Genomic DNA, 12,701 nt, shown 5'->3' on the forward strand with positions numbered 1-12,701 from the left:
GTAACAAATGCATGCTATTTTGCTGATGGAATGGTCACTATTGAAAATAATGCATTGAACTAATGCGAGAAGAAAAAAAAAAATACAAATTGTTCCGCTTGAATGTGTGACAGGAAAGCATCCTTCTTTGATGAGATATAAGTTGTTAAGTTCCGCTTTTATCTCTTTATTCTTTTGACATAGTAACTATTATAAATACTTCATTACAAACAAGCAAACCTTATGGAAATCTTTATATATGTATATTTATTATTGACTATCCGGAAGAGAATGCATTCCAAAAAGTAGATTGCGTAAGACTATCTTCAAGGTTATTTGCACACTTAGAGTTGTTTACTAACTGTGATACTGAGTAATGTTATATTGAAAGCATAAAAAGTATTTTTAATAATCATAAAAATGTTTAATAATAATAACAGCGATTTTACTCAATATATAGGCTATATGAAATCAAATAATAAATGAAACACAAATACGTGTGTATTTTTTAATTAAAAATGAATAATTTAATATAAATAACGAATTTTTCTCGTTTAAAAACGATTAAAATATTTTCAATAATTATAACATGATTAATAATGCTTTTAATTAATTAGCAAAATTAATGTTTTTATAAATTAAAACAGTGAGTAATTGATATATATTTTTAGGCAATTAGTATTACTTTTAAACAAAAACGGTTGTTTTAAAACTATGAATTAACATTATTTAGAAATTTAATATATATATATAATGAATAATTGATATTTCTGATTTTCCCATCTGCTCAGTACCCTACTGAGACCTCTTCATCCTTATCCTCTTTCTCATCCCTTCACTCTTACTTTCTTCTGGCTCTAGACCTTCGAGTAGGCTCTACCCCCTAATAATAAAACATAGTTGATATATTTTATCGAAAGTCATTAAGTTTGAAAACAATTGTTTATTGTAAGCTAATATAAAAATCGCAAATCGAATATTTTTTATGAATAATTGTTAACGTTTTCATATAAACTTAATTAATGAATAACTAATATCTTTTTCTTAACATTTATTGAAAAACAGCAAAAAATTCTTCATTTTAAATTTAAATTAGTATCATGAATGAGACGTAAATATGTCATTTTGAACAATTATAGTGCAAATGTTAACAATATTTCTGAAACAAAGTAATAACTGTGTTTATAACATCATGCTCGACGTTAAATAATGAGTAATTGTCGCAATTTACCGCACTGATTAAGTAAAAATAATGAACATTTCTTCGTATCATTGTCAACAAAGGTGATAAATTATTAATAACCTTTTTCAACGGTAATAATGGCAATATTTACATGCATTATACACGAAATTAAACCAGTAAATAACTGTTAGATTTTAATCGAAAATTGATGAAGTTTCGATGCAAAAATGCTTTGATTTGATCTAAGAATTCTTTCTATATTTTAATAATAAATATCAGACGATTAAAGTTGATCCGAATAAAATTACAGTATAATTTATCTCTTGGATAGATAATCGATATTCTTTCTTACCTCATAAGAGAAAAAAGAAAGTGGGAATGTGGTCAGTTTTATCCAATAACCGTTTCTGTAGCTGCAATCCTGATACACAATTATTGCTGGATGTAGTAGGCTTTTATGATAAAGCATTTTTCGATATATGCCACCTGCCATATGAGTTCATTATCTAAAATACATATATAAATTCTTAAAGGCTAATTCACTCGATAAATTAACAACGTTTGTTATCGCTTTATTTATATAATTAAATTATTTATCTTTATTAATTTCGTTGCAGAAAATTGAAAAATATTATAAGATCGCTGATTATTTAATTAATTAATTAATTAATTAAATTTTACATCATTTCTTTAAAATATATAAAAATTTCAATGCATTACTAACTTCAGCATAACTTATGAAGTATTTAAATTGAAAATCTACTCTTATCCATAAATTGTTAACAGATCATTGAGCTGGTATTAACATACAATCATACATGCATCTCTATATATTAGTTTTATAGCTAAATTGATTTTACAAACGACAACTTTATCCTTTTAAATAGATTTTCATCAATCATCCATTTAAGTTTTAATCAAATGTACAGAATATTCACGTTAAAATGTAATTCTATTTTGTGTGTATGCTTAGATTCATTGATTGGATGTCCATTAATAATCTACAGTTCATTCCTTTGGCATTATCTACATTTCTCGGAGTCTCTAGAGATAATTATTCTCATATATTTATATCCAATTTCCTCATCTCCTCTAAATTAGAAATTTGAAAATAACTACTACTATTAAATTCAGACGTTGATTGAGTTAATAATAGACATTAGCAATATTGAAAATTCGTCTTAGAATTAATATTTTTATTATTGTTAAATTAAATTTAAAAAACTGCATTTAAGATTTAGGTTTATTACTTTTAAGAATATAAAGAGGAAAAATATCTTTGCTATTTGAAATCCAATTCATGACTAAAATAATTGTTTTTATCACATACTTATCCAAAAAAACTCTCAATTTTTTTTATAGGTTTATTGTTTACATTTTACTTTTGAATTTTATTTATTGATTGTTTATAAACAAGTCAAAAATATTATAGTTAATAGCTTTGTGAATAGGTACCGAACTCTTGACCTTGAATCTTAAAAAACATGGTTTGGTTCCGTCCCAAATTTAAGTACTTTTTTCCTACCTGAATATTTCCAATTCTTTAAGAACATTTGTTGCTAATTTAACAAAATTATAATTAAATTATTTTAATTACATTTGTATAGCTTGTCTTTTATTATTTCCCTGAAAAGTAAATTAAAAATAAATAAGTTTCAATTAGGAACTGAACTCTCGACTTTAATTCCTAATGTCGTGGGTTCGGTTTTCATTTAGATTCCAACAGATTACATCTTTTCTGGTAAGGATTTTTATTGCTTTCTTGTAGCAAACATGTTTATTCGCTAGAATTGATGCTTTGCAAGTTATTTATTACAAAACCAGTCATTCAGTTAATTTGTAACATAAAATAGTTATTACTAAAATTGTTTTGAAGCTACTTAAATGACTATTTATATAATTTGTTTATCATCATACTTTTATGTAACTACACATTTCCGGTTTATGAAAATAAAAATTATTTTTTTGTTTCTAAAAACTTCAAGAAAAAATAAATAAATCATTTTATTCTACCAGAATTATATTACATTGTATCAATATATTTCAAACCATATCATTATCACGTTTCCAATTTTACTATAATTCATTCTTTCTTAAAGCCTATTCAATGTTGAATTATATTAAAAATGTTCTAAAATTTCAAAATAAATTTATATTTTTTGAAAATTTTATTGATTTTTACACATTAATTTCTATTTTTATTCGCTATTAAACTTAGATTTTTACATATTTACTTAGGATTCTACTGTTGATGGATGTTACAAATAGACAAATGTGCATGGAAATAGTGAATAAATACAAATTAATTAATTAATTATTATCAATTTCTTCAATATATTTTATGTATAAGAACACGTATTTTTTTATTACTTGTAATTTTAGTACCAAATATTTAATAGGAATTTCATTAATTGAATTAATCTCTTTTACAATTTTTTTAATCAGCTGAAATATTTTTTTCCTAATTTTTTTCTTATTGCTGTTTTCTAATTTATACAATACACATATAAGTTGCTAATTTAATTAATATAAAGTGTGTCTCGTTCGCTGCTGAAATTTAATTAACCAAAATCCGAAAAGATTTAAGCGTGTTAACATATTACTGTACTTGATATCAAAGAGAATTAAAGCAGAAAAATATATATAAGATCGTTTGTATAATTTAATTTTTTTATTATTATTAATTTCTTATATTTATAATTTAAAACTATTCAGCTTTCTTGATTATTTTCCTTAAAAAAATATTTTATTTTTGTATATATTTAACATTAAATTTTTTAGAACATTTTCTATAAGTGAAAGATTTTATGTTTAATTCTAGTTTTTACTTTCGAAGGAATTAAATTTTTCTGTTTTTATTTTACAAAGTTTTTGTATTATAATTGGTTTCTACAGCTCTTTTCTTCCTGTTTTTTTCCCATTTAGTTTTTTCATTTTCTATAGATTTGAATGAATCTTTTGATAGTGTTTTCATACTTTTCAGTTAATCTTTGTGGTCTATGACTTTTTGAATAGTTAAATTTGATGAAAAATATCAGGAAAAGAAAGATTTTTTCTTATAATATTTTACTTATTGTAAGAAACCATAAACAATATATTTTGAGAAAATTTTTTTCTATGATTTTCATCTCATAACCTATAAAAAATATGATTTTATGATTTTTTTTATCTTGAAAAATCCATAAAAATGTAATGGAAATGCCATAATGACATTATTTTCTCATAGTATAGATCCATAAAGTAGTATATAAAGAATCATATAGGAAGTACTGTATTGAAAAGATAAACTTTCTCTCAATACACGTAAGAGGTATATTTTGAAGAATTTTTCTCTGCGGTTTTGATCTTAAAAACCATAAAATACAATGGCTTTTATGGTATTTGATATAAAAAAAATCATAAAACATAATGGAAATATCAAAATAACATGACTTCCTCGTGGTATAGATCCACAAAGAGAAGCAAAAAGAATCATAAAGGAAATAAGTCCAAATATTATTCATAAACCTTCCTTTATTTTATATTTTCTCTAATAAAATATTTTAATCATTAAAATAAACTAATAGAAAAATATTTCAAATATATTTGTTTTAACTCGACATATAAGAGTTAGAAACAAAAATTAAACAATAGAATGTTAAATGAATAGAAAGAGGAGTTAATATTAGTTCAACAATCCTATTTATTATTTTAGTTAGACTGATTGGAAAGTGCCAAAGGCTGTTTTCAAAATGCTTTCCAATCACCGACTTTCTTACTTTGTTAGCTCAAAGATTAAGCCTTGATTCTTAGAAATAAACTTCTGTTTTTTCCCTTGTTTCTACGGAAATTGCAGTTTCCCTAGCAAAACGATAAAATAATATTGATGCGGATGTATGAATAAACAAACGTTTTTTATAATAAAGTTGGAATGTACAAAAGGTCTTTTCCATTTTTTTTTCTTCAAAAATTGGTTTGTTTTAGGGTTGGGCATCCTATAGGATTTTTCCATTTTTTTAAAAAATTCTATTATAAAATTGAATTTGCAAAGAGTTTTCCATTGCTAAGATTTATGGAATACTTTCAATTTTATTTTATTTTTCTATTATGGGATATTTATATTATGGAAACTATATAGGATATTTTCAATTCTTCCAAAAGAATCCTTTGTTTTATAGTTGAGATATATAGGATACTTTCAAATTTTCTAAAAATTCTTTTCTTGTATGGTTGAGTTGCGTAGGATATTTTCAATTTTTCTAAAATTCTTTTGTTTTATGGTCGAATTCCAGTTTTATGGTTGAGTTCCAAAACTCCTTTCTATTTGAATTGTACAGTGTATTTTCAATTCTTCTAAAAACTTCCTTGCTATATAACTGAGTTAAATATGAAATCTCAAAAAACCCCCCTCAATTTTAAGATTGAGTTACATTTAAAAATTTATTTTTTTAGTTTATTTTCCTTTAAAAATGCTAATTTCTTTTTATAACATAATTATATAACGTTTATATGCTTAAACGTTAAGTAATTGAACTTTATTTTTACTGAAGAATGCCGACAACTATTAAAAGATTTAAAGATTTAATTTTAATCCCATAAAATAAAAGTATGTTAACAGATTTAGAATTTGAAAATTAAAAATTTCTCACGAATAAATACGAAGTAGGTTTTGAATACTAAGAAAGTCTCACCTAACAAGTTTCTTAAACGTGTCTGTAGGGTCAAGGACAGATATTCACATTTAGGAAAGTTCATTCTCGACTGAAAATAAAATAAATGATATTTACGATAAGAAATGTTGTTTTAATTAAAGTCTGCTGCTTTTACTCAAAATTTTCTTTATATAAAATTCTTTACGAAACAGTTTTATTATGAAAAAACAAAAAAACTGAAGGGGGAACTGTGTATTGTAAAATCGATGCAGTCTTTGCGCATTATCCGTTGATAATGTAGTGCCAAGCTGTAAACACGCCTACCACATTCAGTAGTGTAAATACTCTTAAATTTCCTTAAGATAAACATTCGTCTAGAATGCCATCAAACTACATAAAAGTATTTTTGGTTGGAGGATTTTTCTCCATTCGATATCACGGAAATTCTCAAAGACAGGCATTAATTTAATTAAGCAAAATATACACTTCCAATACCAACTTACAAACAATATACAACAGTAAATTGAGGAATTTATCAGCGAGCAATAAATTACAAGTTGTAGGAACTTGAAGTAAACAGTAATAAAAATAAGTGTTTCATAGGAACAAAACAGCATAGCAATAACTATGCTGTTTGTTCCTATAACTCTTTCTGATGATATTTTACAGTAAATTAAAAATAATAGAATAATAAAAATAATTAAATTATTAATAGCAAATTTTGAATGATTTTCACTTACTAATTTATTTGTTTTTATTCTTTCAACTATAAATTATATATAAGAGATAATAGCAATAATATATATCATGGTAATAACAATGTATGAATTTTTTAGTGGATAATAAAAAAAAATATCACTTAACATTAAACAATTCATGGAGCAAGTAATAAATAATTATGAAATTCATTAACAATTATGAATTTAATTGGAAATATTTTAAAAAATTTACTGTTTCTAGTACTGTACATTTATAATGTATAATAAGACTAAAATAATAGAAATAAGTAAAATATTAACAACCAAGTTTCAAAATTTACTTATTAATAATTTATATTTTATTCTCTTCACTGTAAATACAACCAAGTAAACAAGTATTATTAACAATAAAACATTTACTCTGAATAATTTACTAGTTTCATTTTTTTAATTAGAAATTAGTTACTAATAACAACAATAAATATTAAAATAATAACAGCATTCTAAGAGTAAATTAACGAATTTATCAGTAATATTATTTTCAACAGTAAATTACGTGAATTTAACAGTAAACTGTAGTAACATTAAACGTGGGATTTCACATCTGTTGTAATTTATTTAGCAATAAATTAGTTGTAAATGTTGTAAATATAAGAAGATAACGGTATAAAGTTTTATAAACGCGTTGTTAATTAAGATATTTATCTTTGTTTCGCTCTTATTACAGTAAATTATTTGTAATAGTAATTTTTTATATAATAAAATTTAAATTCATAAATAAAGGGTTTAAAGCTAGCGACAAAATCGACAGTCGCATAGATCAAAGTTCATCTGTAAAGTGAGGAAGAATTCATCAAGGATGAACTCAGAATGCATTTCGATGAATAGATGTAAATGAGCTTTAACCTCTGTGCAAATTTTCGATTTTGTGAATAGCTTTTAACCCTTTATTTATGAATTTAAATTTTATTCTATGGAACAGTTAATAACAGAAATAGTAAAAGATGTAGCAACAGTCATTTTATATCAATAAATTTAACGTTAAATATGTAATTAAAGCAGATCATATTCAGTATAAAAACTAGTAATTTGATATATAAAAAAACAAACAGTAAATTTACTGTATTAGTAACGGAAAACTAATATTAACTGTTTGTTTTACATCAAATACAGTGAATGTTAAAGAATGAATCAGTAAAGTTTAACAACAAACAATTAAAAAAAATGAAAAATACTATTAAAAAAACGACTGTACTAATGCACTCTTAACAGTAAATAAGTTTATTTTCAGTACGCAGAACAGAATTAGGTCTGTAGGAGTTATTTATATCAGATTCAACTTTAAAAAAAATGTTTAAGGAATAGATTCAGTACGACACAAAAGGACAAGCATATCATCTAAATGGGTATCAAGAGAAAATAGATTCATTCTACGATAACACAGTCTCTCTCTCTGTTTCTCTACCTGTTTGTGGAACACATTATATTTTCTGCAGAGCATCTTATACTGGCATAACGCCAAGTGATGCGGACTAACACAAGTGATGCGGAGGAGACAGAAATTCAATTCCAGGATATGTATGTTTACGAACTGTATACGATTAGAATATCCAGGTTATTAAACAGTCTCTATTGATTTATATACTCTCTAATACTACATAAATCTATAAATATTTAAAGTTAACTGTTAAAAAGGATTTGAAGCATCGTTAAGTCAATATAAAAACGGTATGTATAAATAAAAGTTAAGATAATTAAGATGTTTTAAAGCAAAAATTTGCTAATTTTCGACCCGATGGAGAAGATAAACGACGTTAGAAGTGCATAAAGTAATTACAGCTTGTATAATTATACTTTCTACCACAGTAACAATTACAGATAGCAAGATGAGGTACTTAAAACTGTCGGAGTTATCTTGCAGATAGCCTAGAAACAACTTATTTAATGTGGATATATAAATTTGTGTAGACAATAGGGACAAAGCTTAACGATGTATAAAAGGAACGGGACAAGTTACTATTTTGTATGAAGTAAATTTATTCTTTCTTATTAAAGTAAACTCGATAATCATTTGTGGTTTTTTTTAATTATAACGTTGATAGAGAATAGAAACAATTAAAAAAACTTAAAGTTTACTTGTTTAAAGTTCACAATTATATGAATTAAACTTTGTAAATTTTAAAATATTATTATTATTTTTATATTAAGAATGATTATTCTATAAACATCTTCAAGTAAATTAAGGTTAAAAATAAGAAATTTTAAATAATAAAATATACCTTTTTTCTACAAGAAATAAAGAAAATACACGAAATTTATACGTCTACAAGTTTTACTTTTTGTGCAGAGTAATTTAGGTTTATAAGAAAATCAATTGTAAACTGAAAACTTCTGAAATGTATGTCTGGATGCAGTTTACATTAAAGTTTATAAAAAATTCAATGTTTTAGACGATTGTTGCTTGATTGTATTTATATAATCAAGTAAATATATTTAAGTTAATTTAATTTCTAATACTGAAATTGAAAAAATAATTATAATAGTTCAAAAGCAAATTTAACTGTGTTACTTCCATGCTTCTCAACCTGTTTTTAGTTGACGACACGTGACATTATCCAGAAATAGCTGAGGGGAGTCGTGATCTACAGGTTGGGAAATCTGATGTTATATAATATGTTTTATTAATTACTTCTACAGATATTTTTGTAAAAAAGATAAAATGTTATGTACTATTCTAAAAGCATTGATGCTTAAAATTTTAATATAGTAGTCTATACAGAATAATATATTTTTCCAAACAAAATTGAAGTACTTTAATAAAAATAAAAATCAGTTTCTTAGAGATTAACTTTTCTTTGTTTAATAAATGGATTTAGAATCCATTTACTAAACAAAAAAAGGTAATATTATATTGATGTATGTATATGTATATATATATATATATATATATATAAATAATACACATTTTAGATTTTTACCATTATTTAAGAAAAATAGCTTTTTTAAAAATTGTTATCCGAACATTGTAAAATATATTAAATTTCCTATAAAAATTTTATTATTTTCTTTGAGAAATAAAATGCTTTTTAGTTTAAAATATTTTATTATTTTATTCAGTGATTTTTGTATAAATTTCATAACCATTTTTCTAGAAAATGTATTTTAAGATGTCAGCTGAAAAATCTTCAATGATTAATCATCAATTTAATGAAAATTTCGCGAAATATTGTTTAAATAAATTAAAATTTTTTAAAAATAATATTTTAATAAGTTATAAATTACAAATTCCGTAATTTTTCACAATAAAAATGTTGCTAAAATTCTAAATACAGTTAGGGATAAAATAAAAATATTTGGTTAATGTTACCCTAGGTATACAAAATGGCGGCTTGTTTCTGACACCAGCATACAGAAGCGAGGAAACAGTGGGGACGCACGTTTTCTAAACCTAATCTATTCTAATAATTTAGTTGCTAATAATTATGGTAATTTATTAGAATAGATTAGGTTTAGAAAACGTGCGTCCCCACTGTTTCCTCGCTTCTGTATGCTGGTGTCAGAAACAAGCCGCCATTTTGTATACCTAGGGTAACATTAACCAAATATTTTATTTTCATTCCAATTTTTATCATTTATTCATTGACTCTTGAAGTTTTTACCAAAAAAAAAAAAAAAAAACTTTGCAGGAGAAAATATTAATTGCTTAAATGTATCAACCACAAAAATCTATAATAATTAAGTTTTAATTTTGATGAAAATTTTACGAAATTATTCATGAAAAAAAAAATGTTAATTTGTACTGTAAATTTAAACCTATTGAGAATAATAAACTTAAATAAAGTATCAATGAAAAAATTCTTAAAAAAAATTAATTTTGGTTCAAATTTCAGGTAAAATTTGTCGTGTTAAATAAAGTATTTTCGTGAAAATTTATAAAAAAATATTTAATTTATTTAAAAAAAATTAGAAGATTTTAATAAATATAAATAAATAAATAAAATGTTAATCTCTAAATTTTTAATATTAATAAAAATTTCACGAAAATTTTACAGAAATTCTTAAGAAGCTAAGGAATGTACAGAATCTTTGTAAATTTTTTGTAACAATTCTGAGAAAATTACTAACAAACTAAAGAATCTATAGTTAATTTGACTGCTAGTTTTCGTTTATTAATGAAGAAAACTACCGAGTAAATTAATTGATAGAAACAATCAAAAAATTCTGAAAAAATATAAATAAATAAACTTTTAGATGATAGAGTACATATATGTTATTTTTTAAAATTTTTATTAATAATTGATGATTAATAAGAACAGGAAGCAGAAGAAGTAAATGACAAGTTAGGTTTTCTTATTAAATTATTCTCTGATGATGTAACTCATCTCTTCTTGATTTAATGAGAGACGTTGAAATCCCAAATGCTATTTACAATGACTGATTTGCTTACACAAATATTTTATTTAAAATGATTCTTTTTGAGATTAACTTTATGAATAATAAATTCATTTAGAATGAGTTATATCGAGTAAACATATACGTCTGGAAAAGTAATAAATTTTCACGAATTTTTGGAAAAAATTTCATAAAAATGCAAATCTAGAATGGATTTATATACAATATATGAGGTCAATAAACTATCTTTATAAATATTACGTTACATAGAACAGTTTTAAAAATGTGTTACGTGTATAAATATATGTTTTATTTTTCTAAAATTGAAATAGGAGAAGTTTTTCAGTAAATATTTAATATTTAAATTTTAAAAAATTACTATACATATATATATAATTTTTTTTGTAGATATGAATATATTATAAACAATGAATATTTGAAAATATAATAATTTATATTTAAGTGACTGTATCTTTAGCATCTTTATCACTATCAAGGTCATGTTACTGAAGTAGAAAATGCTGTCACATAAATAATCAAATAAACGGAAGAAATGGGATGTGTTTCGTATATTTTTTAATGTTGAATACTTTTATTTTTAATTTGTTTAGAAAGCATTTTCATTATTTAATTTAATTTAAGTTTATTATATTATAGATATTTCAACGTAATAAACCTGCAAAGTTGTATTTGTTTTATTGTAAAATAGTTGTAATTTGTATATAAAAAAGTGTTTGTTTTACCTTCCTGCAAACAGAATGTATCCTTTTTTAGTTTTCTATAAATAGAAAAATTACTCTGTTTCATCTTCCTACGCAATAGAAATCATTTTTCTTTCATCTTCATCGAAAAGATATTATTTTCTTTCAATTTCAATGAAAGAAAACAATTTTATTTGCTAATTTTCAAAAATTATTTCCTATTATTTATTTTATATTTTACTTTCACTGTAGCAGACAAATATCCGCTTTCACTTACGAGAAGCGAAGTTTGCTTGTTGAATGAAGTAAAAGTATAAATTATCTGTTTATTATTAATTTATTATTGTTTGAACAAGGCATAAATTTTTATCATTTCTTTTTATAATATAGACAATTATTTTCAATTTTTGAATTGAAAGCTTGCTTTCAATTCAAAAATTGAAAATGAAAATAAATAAGGAATAAAATAATTTGTCTATTGAATGAAACAAAGAGTAATTTATCTGTTTTAACACTGTAATTTTTAAAAATATCTCAGAGAAATTATTCTCTTTACGAAAACTTTTCGTATATGAAACAAAATGTATTTACTGTACGTTAAATTAGAATTTATCATTATCATTAGCATCATATTTTAATAAGTAAAAGATGACATTTACACAATAACAGTGTGTTAACGTAGTTGCAGTAACGGCAAATTAGCGTACGTCAATCGAACGTTTCTTTGTCGATTGCGTCAATTTTGACGTCAGTTAATATGTAAGCTTAAATTTTTTATTCGTTTGTCAGATAAAATTTTTATGAGGTCATAGAAATTACATTATTTCTCCAGAAAAATGTAATATAAATCATTCAAAAACTGAATATATCAAGAAGAATGAAATTTTAGTATGTCCGAGAGCAATATCTATTCATTTTATACAATTGCTTTTTTTTTTCCTTTATATCTTAAACAATTTCATATTTTTCCTTAAATTTTTAATGCAATTTTTTCCTTAAAAAATCAGTTTTCGGGTAAAAATTTGTAAGAAATTCAAAATACGTGACGTCCAAAGAATCTTTTTAATATTTTAGAGCGTGGTTTCTATTTAAGCGCTTGGATTTTAATAATAATCTA

The 12,701-nt window shown here is 23.5% G+C and overlaps 1 protein-coding gene across 7 annotated transcripts in view; it reads left to right on the forward strand.

Annotated features, from left to right (window-relative positions):
- LOC136972618 (uncharacterized) overlaps window positions 1-12,701 on the forward strand; it is a 264,970-nt gene that overhangs the window by 163,312 nt on the left and 88,957 nt on the right. The window lies entirely within an intron of this gene.

This window comes from Centruroides vittatus, unplaced genomic scaffold, assembly GCF_030686945.1.
Source record: "Centruroides vittatus isolate TY-2023 unplaced genomic scaffold, ASM3068694v2 contig_299, whole genome shotgun sequence".
Classification (NCBI taxonomy): Eukaryota; Metazoa; Arthropoda; class Arachnida; order Scorpiones; family Buthidae; genus Centruroides; species Centruroides vittatus.